This window comes from Chinchilla lanigera, unplaced genomic scaffold, assembly GCF_000276665.1.
Source record: "Chinchilla lanigera isolate Chin_1 unplaced genomic scaffold, ChiLan1.0 scaffold00052, whole genome shotgun sequence".
NCBI lineage: Eukaryota > Metazoa > Chordata > Mammalia > Rodentia > Chinchillidae > Chinchilla > Chinchilla lanigera.
The window spans coordinates 2587305-2600058 of NW_004955453.1; the positions used below are offsets into that span (position 1 = coordinate 2587305).

A 12754-nucleotide genomic window follows, 5' to 3' on the forward strand; every position below is an offset into this window, starting at 1 on the left:
AAAAATAAAATAAAATAAAAAAAGAACATAGGGATGTAAAAGGTTAATGCAATTTGGAAAATAATACACAAAAACAAGAAGAGGTGGCAAAAATACAAACAAAGTAACAGCAAAACGGCCAGGTATGGTGCCACAAGCCTGTAATCCCAGCGCTCTGCAAGACTGAAGCAGGAGAATCACAATTTGAACCCAGCCTGGGCATATTAACAACATCCTTCAAAATTTAAAATGTTGAAAAGGACTGGGGTTATATTTCAGTGGAAAAGCCATGGCTCATCACCAAGTACCACCAAAAGAAGAAAAAATTACCAGCAAATAATCCTAGAGGGGAAGAATACAATGACTCAACTAACAAATCAAAAGAAAATTGAGACAGTAGCATCAACCAGGAAAGATGAATCCAGTTTTCAACCATTTCATAACTAACATGGAAGGCAAGTTATTTAGTTAGCTAGTCAGAGAACCAAACTGAAAAAGAGTTTTTTTTTTAAAAAACTATGGTTATCATGGAACACCATCAAGAGGCCCAAACTCTTGCATTATAGCAGTTGCCAGGCAACAAAAGAAAAAAAAGGACAGAAAGAGCATGTTTACAAAATAATACCTGAAAATGTAATTACCCTGGATATAGATGCCTACATCCAAAATTAAAAACACAAGGCTGGACATGATGACACACGCCTGTAATCCCAGCACTTGAGAGGCTGAAGTGGGAGGATCGTTACAAGTTCAGGCTAGCCTGGGCTACAAAGTGAGCTCAAGGCCAGCCTGAACTGCGTAGTGAGACCCTGTCTCAAAAAGACAAAAAAAAAAAAAAAAAGAAGCACAAAGTTCTCTAATGAAATTCAATCAAAGAGGAGTCCATCAAATCACACAGGAACTAAGCTATCAAAAAGCAAATACAAAAATTTTGACAACAAATGTAGAAACATCACATACAAAAGAGGCAACACATCTATCAGTGGATTTCTACAAGAAATCTTCCAGGCCAGGAATATTTTACCCAGCAAAAGTGTCTTCATAGATGAAGCAATTAGAATTTTCCCAGATGAACAAAAGCTTAGGGAGATAATCAGCACTAGAACTAACTGTAAAAGCAGTTCTCTAAAATGAAACAAAACCACCATGAAAAGTTGGGAAAATGAAAACGTAGGAACATTAATAACTTAAAACACATGAAAGCACAAAAGTCAATGGCATAAGTAAGCCAGACGCATATCAGAATATTTAAAGATTGTAATGTTAGCATGTTAGACAATTTTATCCTTAGTGTGTAAGATAAAGTACAACACTGTGAATAAAAACCATGGTCAAAATACATTGTGAAGCCATACACAAGACAACATAATGTAAATGCTGACATTTAAAACATAAATATTGGGCTGGGGATTTAGCTCAGCGGCAAAGCGCCTGCCTGGCAAGCACAAGGTCGTGAGTTCGGTTCCTGGTACCGGAGAAAAACAAAAAAAAAAAAAACAATAAAACATAAATATTTAGAGAAGATACCAGTGTAGATCTACATCCAGTCACAGTTGAAAGGTGTCTGAGGGCATAGTTCAGTGGAAGAGTGTGTGCTCAGTCCATGCAAAACCCCTGGGTCAGATTGAGCATTAACTCATATTAATGAAAATAACAATAACAAAATATATGGTGCTATCATTTTATAATTAAATAATCACATAGCACAAATATTCTATGCTAGCCTTAGAGTAACTACAATGCAAACTTCTCTTTTGAAGCACAAAGTAAAAAAGAGAGGATCCAAAGCATATCATTACAGAAACCCACCAACTCACAAAAGAAGACCAAAAGAAGGAAGAGAAAAGCAAAGCATTTGAAATACAGTACAGTTAGAAAACAACAATAAAATGACAGTAATAATTCATTACCAGTCAAGGTCACCTTCAAATGAGTTAAATTCTTCAATAAAAAGAATAACTCAATAGATTTTTTCTTAAAACACAAACCTTAGCTTCATGCTACTTACCTGTGTCTCACCAGGTAACTAGAAAAACTTTCATATATACACTTCAACAATATAGAACCATGTTTTCATTTCATATATACATGAATAATTGTATTTATTGCATATTTTGCTACATGTTTATTACATAGTTTATTATATATCTAAGTATAAATTAGAATATACTGATAACCAAGTATATAGGAAACACCATATGACACAGTGCATTTCACATTATAAGAGATATCTTTCTGTGATGGGTGATGTAAAATCACACACATACTTTACATCTCTATACCCCTCTGGGTGACCCAGTGAGCCACACTGAACTTGCTCTTGGTTCAAGAAGTTGCAGAGTCCATCCTTGGGTAAACCACACAATGACAGACCAAAAAGCACAGAGACATTTTATGACCAGGCTCAGTCTCTTTGGATCCTGGTCTTGCCAAGAGTAGAAAGCCAAGAAAATATTGATGTGCCTAAAATTGTAGTCACCCTACTTCCTGGAAATTAAATTCTTTCACTTTACCACTAGTTGGCTGAAAAGCCCCCTACCCTGAAACCCTACTAATATGTTGCAGAACATGATTTAGCTCTAAAATCAACTTGATGTGTATAGAGAGAAACAAAACTAATACAAAGGCATGCTTCATTTCAATGAAAGATATCAGGTGCTTAATCTAAATGAAGCAACTATGCATTCACCTAGAGCATTACTCGTATTTCTTAAGATTTGTTCAATTATAAATAGTTGAATCCAAGTTTCAATGAACTAGCCCTCTAGTACTGTTACACAACATTTTGGAAGTACATGCTCCCAAAAGCAAAGCAAGTACTTCTGTGATTTGGAAGAACAAACAACTAAAGTTCAGTGTGCTAAGGGCTTGGCCCCATGGTGGTGTTATTGGGAGGTTATGTAAGTTTCAGAAGCCTAGAGGGAAATCCATGGACAAGGGTCCTTAAAGGGGACTGCGGATTTCTTCCCTCTTGAGTCTCACGTTTTGCTTCCCAGTTCATGTGGGGAGAACTTGCCTCCACTCTTTCTCACCATAATGCAGTGCTCTCATTGGAGACTCAAAGTGCTGGAACTATGCAATTTGAACTGCAAGTTTCAGGCCCAGGAGCCAAAATTATCCTTTTCCCTTTATACGCAAATGGCCTCAGGAATTCCCTCATAGTGACAGAAAGTTGACTAATTTTGGCACTACAAATATCAGGAGGAAATTATTTGCTGATGAGAGTTTTTACCTAATAAAACTCACAAACTCATAAGAGAAAATAATAATGTGGCTAGATAAGAAAATTTTAATTTGGTAAAGGAAAATATGAGAACCACCAACAAAATTTAGAAGAGTAGAGAGCAAACACAGGCATTTTACTACCAGACATTAAAACTCACTACTTAGCCAAACTGTGTACTGCAGAATAAATAGCAAAAGAGGACAGCAGACAAAGTGAGTGAGCAGAAGCAGACTCAAAGGATACAGAAAATTAAAATGAGATAAAGATGCATTTCTGTTCCATGAGTGGGAATAGAATTATTACTGAATGGTATTGGCACAATCAATTATTCTTTCACAAAATAAGTAAAATTGGATCCTTGCACTCTATGGATTAAAGGGCTCATTGAAAAACATAAAAGGTATCAATACTGGAAAAACTTTGAAGAACAAAATGTAATATAAACAATATATTTCTGTATCTCAGGTCTGTGGAAAAGCACACAAAAGAAAACTCAAAAAGCAGTAAATTAAGGTTAACCAATTTGACTACAGAAATGTGAAACACTGTAAGACAAAAGAAATGAAGAAGTCAATGAAGAATGGGTCGCAATGCCTACATAAAAGCTAAGTGCTGATATTCCTAATATTCAAGCCTCAAAACGATTATGTATGAAAGGAGCTCTGTCAAAAATTAAGAAATACGAATATGTAATTCACAAAAGAGGAAGTACAAATGGCCAACAGAGCAAGGACAGTAGGACTTTAAAACTACAGCAGCCATATACAAAACTTTTGTACAGGGGCTGGGGATTTAGCTCAGCGGCACAGCGCCTGCCAGGCAAGCGTGAGGTCGTGAGTTGGATTCCCGGTACCGGGAAAAAAAAAAAAAAAAACTTTTGTACAGAAAGTTATGAAAACTTTAAACATTTGACAATGTCTGGAGCCAGAGAAGGTAGCAAAAGTCTACAGCTCTTAAATAAAATTGAAGTTAGAGTGAGGTCGGGCAAAATTTTAAATCAGTTTCTCAAATGTATTAAAGCATAATAGGTGCACACCATTAAAACCAGCACTCCGTTCCTGGGACTATCACCTATTTGAGATAAGAACAAGATTAGGGAAATATCTGAATGTAAAGGAAATAGCCAAACATTCTCACTATAACTTCTGCTCATGAAATCAAAAGTAGAAAAAGCTTAAATATTTGTCAGTATTGATTGATTTTAAAAAGTAAGGTATGGTCAAGAAAAATTTAATTATTAAAAGAATATATGACATGTGTAAGTATCAGTCTGTGAATGTGCATGGCTACTTAGGTGAACAAGTGAAAAATTCAAAGTAAAGACCAGTGTGTCTAGCCAGCGGTGGCAAATCTATGGCACACATGCCACAACTGGCTGTTTGTTCTCATTGAAAGCTCTGAAGGTTCTCCATCACTGGTCTAGCCTATTATCAGTTTATTAAAATAGGTGTGAAAATGTGCATGAGCTACATACGTATATGTGTTCGTATCTTAAAAATTGGGAGGCATGCACAAGTATTTTCTAGAGCACTTTCTATAGGCGGAAACACAACTGGCACAAAATGTAGTTTTCGTCAGTGTTTGAGAAACACAGAATTAAAAATAGGATCTGGAAATCATACATACTTAAACCAGTTTTATATACATTCCCATAAACAAAGGCTGCTTTACGAAGTTTGTGAGTGTGCCATTACATAAAATTGAACAAAAGAACTCATTAAATCAGAAAGACAAATGTGACAAATGTGAGTGACATATCGTGGTTCAGGAAGGAGGCTGTGTAATTAATGTGCAGTTTCGATACCCTGAAGGTGCCAAAGGACAGACAGAACGCACCTGAGGCAAGGGCCTTCCCTCATGGCAGTTGATTCCACCAACGAAGACCATGTTGGGCATCACGGGTCTGGGATAGTCTAAAACAAAGTTCGTGCGAAGCAACCAAATCGAAGGTTGGCTGAAGAGATCGTATGTGGTAACAGATGATTGGAGAATTTCAGCAGCAATTTCTAAGGCATTTTGATAGAAATAATTGCAAAATAAACGCTCCTCGAGGTGGGTAAAAAGATTCTGCACTCTCTCTTTAAAAGTCATGGCATCCGGGAGCGCTGAGAAAAGTCTGGGAACATAAGAAGGAGCAGAGGGGCACTGCGTACCTTCTTCAAGAAGATGGCAAAATATAGCCCTGGTGAGGACCACTGATGGCAGTGAAAAATATCTGGCAACAATTAAGCCACACACATCAAAAGGATCCATAAACACCGCATCAAAAGAAGTCTTCTTTAAATATTCAACAATTTTCTGTGCATTAAACAAACTCCTACAGCGTGAAAAGGTGATGTCCATAAAAGGTTTCAGTGAACCTGTTGTAAGAGAATACATACTTTGCTCTGGTGTTTTCCACTGAGTGTCAGCGAAGAACTGAAACGAATGATCCAACTCCTCCACAGTGAAAGAAGTTGGATAACTCTTTACTGTGAAGTTCACTGACTGTCCCAGTTGCCAGCTGGCCTCCGGCATGACTGCGACCACCTCGTGTCCTCTCTGGACGAGTTTCTCCACCACTGAGCGCATGGTGAACCAGTGGCTCCCGTCCATGGGCACCACCAGCAGCCTGCCTGCCTGGGCAAAGCTGGATGCCAGCAGCAGACACAGGCACAGAGGAAGGGGGGCAGGCGAACGTGCGGGAGCCATGGGGACTGCAGCCCAGAGCCACCCAGCTGCTCAGACACAGCCCATCTGATACCAGGGGTAGAATAAGTGCAGGCACAAAAGCTGCCACAGAATGGGCGGAGATTCATGCGCTGATACATGAGAACCAACACTCACTGAAAATGACTTACTCAGAGCAATAATTATTACTGAGGTTCATTTGCTAACATTCCTATTGGCACACTTTCCAGACAAAGACCATTTATGATCTTTGTTTGAGAAAGAACCATAACCTGGCTTGCAATAATGTGACATTAGAAACAGAGCTATTAAGCAATGGACTTGTACTTTGAGATCTCAGAAAAATTGAAAAGTACATTTGAGTTTCTGTTACTAGAAATTGTGAAACAGCACTCTTTTCTCAGAACAAAACTGGCAGCCCAGCTCCCAAGGAATCCCTGCAAGGCCCTGAGCCCTGACTCCTCATGGGCATCTACCGTTTCCTGAGCGTCCCTGCCATGGATGGGCAGCGCTGTTACGATGACTCCGTAGGGCGTCTCAGGTTTCTTCTTTAAGTTCGAAAACCTTGGAGGCCGCTGAAACACTGAAACACGATCAGTATCACACAAGCCTCGGCCACCCATGTGGTGGCTTAATGAAATCTGTGTTCAAAAGGAAGAAAGCCAACTTCCTCTCCCCAAGTTTGCACCACTCCACACAAAGAGGCTTTTCCTGGACCCACGGTCTAGAGAAGAGAACTGACGCCTTCATACAGCTGTCCTAGCATTTCCAAGATGCTTCCAGGATGCCTACTCCTGCATCACCACACAGGGGACAGAAGTGACAGTCACACAAGTAAAAGGCAAATGTTGGGACAGAAACAAAGAATCGAGGCAGTGGTATAGTAACCAGTTTACAGACCTTGGCGGTAGCTCCCTGATGCTGTCATACGTGCGGTCTGCTCAGAGATGTCTGCCAAACTCATAAACCAAATACATATCTGAGTTGGCTGTGAGAGGAAGCACAGAACCGAGCCGCCTAGTGTGTTCCTGCATTATTATTTGTCCCATCTACGATCACTGCCAACAGCGGAGAGCAGTCCCACTTCTCCAATTTCAGAGAACTCAAGGAATTAGTTTCACACACTTTCGCCAGTTGCAGATCCCAAGGAGCAGAGTTGCCTGGGTAGGTTTCACATTTTTTTTTTTTTTTTTTTTGGTTTTTCTCCGGTACCGGGAACCGAACTCACGACCTTGCGCTTGCCAGGCAGGCGCTTTTGCCGCTGAGCTAAATCCCCAGCCCCGGTTTCACATTTTTTAATCAGCCTTACCAGAAGCCATTGCCACACTCAGCCAGCAGCTCCACCTGCTGAGTGGTTACACAGTTATTTCCCTAAACAGGGGCATCCCGGCAGCTACCACACCTGACATCTGAGAACAGACAGTGGCCCATCCACTGGAAGAGCCCACAAGAGGCCCTGCCTGCCTGGAGTGGGGACAAGCTTGCCCTGCCAGAATCACAGTGCAGTGATCCAGCTGGACTTCACAGCAGTCATCCTGAGTGGTAACTGCCATGATGTCCCTGAGTAACTTTGGCGCATGTTCTCTATATAGATTCCCAGAAAACTACAGTAAAATAAATTCACCAGGATGCAATCAAGTGCTGTATGTCGACCCTGTGCCACTTGGGTCAGGAAGGCGCCTAACAACTTTGACCTTAACTTGAGCAAAGAAGATCCAAAGATTATGAAGAATAATGAAATCAAGATAACTTCAAAACATCTAATAATTGATAGCATGGAAATGAGCATCTATAATATGAAAAAGGAATTCAGGTTGATGTTCAGAAAGAACATCGGTGAATGACAGAGACACACAAATATAAATTTCAGTTAAAGTTTGGACAACATATGAAAATTGCTTAAAAAAAATAAAGAACAAACAAGAGAACCAGAGAGAATTCAGGAAAATAACAGGATTCCAAAAATATCATTCCATAGAAACACTGAAAATAGAGGAAACAAAAATAAAGAAAAAGAGAAAGTTTCTGTTATACAAGCAGAACAAAGTTAACAACAAAGGAAGCCATGCATCCTTACCAACTGATGATTACTTCAAAGTTAAATGCATTAAATTCTCCAATAAAAATTCATAGAGTGATTGGATTTTTTAGAAGACCTAATGATTTTCTTCTACAAAAAACACAGCTAATTTTCAAAGGCACACAGCAAAAGTGAGAGGATGGAAAAATACAAAGGCTACTGAACAAATGCTGTATGTCTGTCAGATGAAACTGACCTTAAGTCAGTTACTGTATAAGAGTGAAGGACACTGTATAATAACAGAGAGGTTAACTCATTATGAATACTTACAAATAAAAATATATATGCAATCAACACAGATCACCTGAATATAAAAAGTCAAGTCAATATTAAAGGATTAGAAGGAAGATACAAATTGCAAGATAATAACAGTAAGGGACATCATTTCCCCATTTTCAAAAATGGATTTATCATACCTACGAAAACTAATATAGAATCCTTAGACATAAATACACATTAGAACAAAGGGACATCACAGATGTGGGATATCACATCAACAGCAATAGAATAGACCCTTCTGTCAAGGACTCATGGCACGTCATCCAAGATAGGTCACAGGGTGAGGAACATAGAAACTCAGAAATTTAAGTAGATTCAAATTGTATCTAATATGTTTTCTGACCACACTCCTCTAAAACTAGAAAGAAATACAGGGTGAATTTCAGGTACTTCACATTCTCATAAATGTTTTTGGACCAAGAAATGGGTCCAGGAAAAAATAAAAAGAACAATTAAGCAGGAGCTTAAAACAAATTAAATTGGCAACACAACACACCAAAACAGATAGTATATAACATTCCTAAGAAGTTGGTTTCCAGCTATAAATGCCTATAAAAGAAGAAAAACTATCTTAAATTTAAAATTAAAATATATGCCACACAACTAAAAGAAGGATGAAGGTGGATACAGGGTTCATGACTATAATCTCAGCACTCTGGATGACTGAGGCAGAAAGGTCACAGATTGGAGCCTAGCCTGAGTATCTTAATAAGACCCTTCTCAAAATAATAGGGCTGGGGTTGTAGCTCAGACCAAAGGCACAAGTTCAATTCTCAGAACTGCAAAAAATAAAAAGAGGAAGAAATGAAGAAACTAACCTTGCAATTAACAGAAGCTTTAAAAAAAAAGAGAGAGAGAGAATAGAAAGAACTGAAATAAAGACTAGAAAACCATTTTAAAAGCATCAAATTAGGAATAATTATTTTTTAAAAAGATATACAACATTGACAACCCTGTAACTAGATACTACCAGTTTACCTTTGTTCACTGAAAAGAAAGATTTGTGCTGTTTTTTGTTTCTTTTTTGTAAGAATCTTTTTGGTTTATGTCTTCTACTCTGATTAACTCTTTAAAGGTAACAATACACAATGGGAAAACTAAAAAAGAAAAAAACAAGGAAGAAAAAGTGTCTTCAATAAAAATCAAAATATAACCCACACTACTAAAAGAAGAAATGACCAGTCACAGTAGTTCACGCCTAAATCCCAGCAGTCTGGAAGGTCGATGCAAGATATTAGCAAGTGCAAGCCCAGCCTGAAAACTTAGCGACTTACCAAGACATTGTTTCAAAATAATAATAATAATAATAAAACAATAATAACAATAATGCGGGCTGGGGTGTTGCTCAATGTGATAGCCCCAGGTCTCAAGTACTGCCAAAAAAATATAGAAAAAGTTGAAAGAAGTGATCCTGGTGGGAAGCCTGGAGCCTACACACAAATACCCGAATCTGAATCTGGAGTTTTGGAATGGAGCCGTAACGTGAGACAAACGGAAAAAGCACAGATCCTTTGCTGCTGTCTACCTGGATCCCACCTCTGTGATCCAAAGCTAGGGCTGGCCAGAGTTATAGACGGGAACCGGGACCTTCCAGCGGGACCCAGTCAACAGTTCTACTGAAACTCACCAGTCACTGCAAAATGCTGGGAGTGACTGCGATTTTCCCAGAAATTGTTCTCATGTTGTCCTGAATGAGGATGTGCCATCCTGACTAACGCAGGTAATCCCATTCCTGAATATTATTCCTCGGGATTGATGTACAGATGTTTTCTTATGGCAGGCCATCATTAAAATCCCCTCTGTAAGGGGAGCCAAGAGATGGGGGAAGGGAGGAAGAAGGGAACGGGGCAGAGAATACAGAGGAATGAAGATGTGCTGTGTACATGTACCACATCCCAACTCTGAGTGTGATCATTACATTCTGCAAAATGGTACCAGTGAAAAAACTAAGGCAAATAGAATAAAATCTCCTACACAGGACCTGAGACACCTCAAACAAGCATATGCCCTTAACACACATAAACATCCACACACTCTCCAACATCACTCTTTCCTTCTCAGCAGACAATGACTCCAGACTGCAGGCAATTCAAAAACTGGTTTATGAAAAGATAATCTGGTCCTTGGAAACAAAGATGGAGAAAGTACATGCTCCAGAGTTCTTTCAGTGAAAATTTATGTTGCCCTTTTGCTATACTAAGTTATTAGTCAGAGGCATTTTTCAGGATCTCAATTCTTCTTTGAGAAGAAATGGAGATCTATGAAATGATTGAAGAAAAACTCAGAAAACTCTCCATTTAAAAGTTCATGAACTATAAGAACCTGTGGATTTAAAAGACTAATGAAATTTGAAAAACAATACACAAAGCAGGAAGAAACCAGACAAAAATACAAACAAAGAAGCACCAAATAGACCCAGCGTGGTGGCACAAGCCAGTAATCCTAGCAGTCCAGAAGGTTGAAGCAGGAGAATCACAGTTTGAGGCCAGCCTGAGCATACTGTCTCAAAATTTGAAATTATAGCAAAAGTTGTGTAGGTAGCTCAGTGTGAAGGCCCTAGTTCAACTCCAAGTACTACCCAAAAAAGGAAAAATCGGTAACAAATACTTATAGAGATTGAAAATAAAATGAATGACCTGAAAAATTAATAGAAAATTGAAGTAGTAGCATCAACAACAAAAAAAAAATCTGAGTGGGAAGACACTACACTTAAAATTATTCAATCAGAGAAACAAAAAGAAAAAGAACAAGAAAGGGGAAGAAAAGACTGTATATAATGGAACACCATCAAGAGGTCAAACTTGCATTATAGAAGTTACAGTGAAACAAAAGAAAAGGGGACAGAAAGGGCATATTTAAAGGATAATGGCTGAAATATAACTCATGAGCAGATAGATGCCAACACCCAAAAACAAGATGCACTGAAGTCTCCAGTGAAATTCAATCCAAAGAGGAGTCCACCAAATCACATGATAACTAAGCTGTCAAAAAACAAAGACAAAGCAAAATTTTGACAGCAACAGCACTAGAAACATCACATACGAAAGAGTCAATTCATATGTCAGTGGATTTCTACAAGAAATTTTTCAGGCCAGGAATATTTTACCTAGCAAAACTGTCTTCATAGATGAGAAGCAATCAAAACTTTCTCAGACAAACAAAAACTACAGAGATCATCAGCACTAGAACTGCCTAACAATAACTGTTAAAAGGCAATTTCTTAAACTGAAGTAAAACAGCCCTGAGACATACGGAATTTGAAATATTAATAATTTAAAATACGTGAAAACACAAAATACAATGATTTAAGAATACAAGAGCCAAGTTCAAAATATGCTAAGATTGTAAGGATAATGTGTTGGACAATTTTATCCTTAGTGTAGTAATATAAAATGCAAAACTATGAATAAAAACTGTAGCTAAAACACATTGTTAAGCCATGTATATGACAAAGCAATGTAAATTCTAGCACTTAAACATAAAGTGTCTAGGAAAGTTAGAAGTGTAGAATTACATCCAATCAAAGTTAATAGGCTGAGGGTGTAACTTTGTGGTGGTGTGTATGCTTAGCCTGTGTCAGTCCCTGGGTTCAATTTGTGGTAAATAATAAGAATAATAATATAATAATAATGACAACAAGTGTTGTTATTATCTTAAAATTAATCAATCAAGAACATCAAATAGTAAGCACAATGCAAAACTCGTTCCTTAAAGCATAAAATAAAATAGAGAGGACCTAAAGCATACCATTGCAGAAACACACTGAATCACAAAAGAAGACAGATAAAAGGAAGAAAGAAGCAAAGCATCTAAAATACAGCTATAAAACAACTAATAAAATGGCAGTAGTAATTTCTTACCTATCAAGATTACCTGCAATGTAAATGAGTTAAATTCTCCAATAAAAAGACAGTGACTTAATGGATTTTTAAAAACACTAAGACTTAGCTGTGTACAACTCAATAAGTCTCCCAACCCTCTGGGAATGTACACAGAAAATGAAGGGATGGAAAAAGAGACAACAAAAATGGAAAAAAAGAGCACAGGTATGAGAGAGAGGGAGTTCCTGGAGGAGTGCCCGGGAAGGCAAAGTAGACTTCAGCTCTCTTGACTTTCATATTTTGTTTCCGGGTTCACATGGGGAGGACTTGCCTCCACCCTCTCTCACCATAATGCAACATGCTCACTACAGACTCGTAATGCCAGAGCCACTCAACCTTGGACTGCAAGTTTCAGACCCATGGGCCAAAATCATCCTTTTCCCTTTACAAGTAAATAGTCTCGGGAGTTTCCTAATAGTGACACAAAGCTGACTAATTCCAGCACTATAAATATCAGGGAGGAAATTAATTGCTGATGATAGTTTTTACCTAACGAATCTCACTAACTCATAAAAGAAAGTAAGAACATAGCTAGATTACCTATTTTAAATTTTATAAAGGAAAATATGACATTCTCCAACAAAATTTAGAAACATTGATAGTGAACATAGGAATTTTACTACCAGACATTAAAACTCA

General features: G+C 38.1%; 1 pseudogene; it reads right to left on the minus strand.

Annotated features, from left to right (window-relative positions):
* Window positions 1-4969: 4969 nt before the first annotated feature.
* LOC102030595 lies at window positions 4970-6037 on the minus strand (annotated as a pseudogene).
* Between the last annotated feature and the right edge of the window lie 6717 nt (window positions 6038-12754).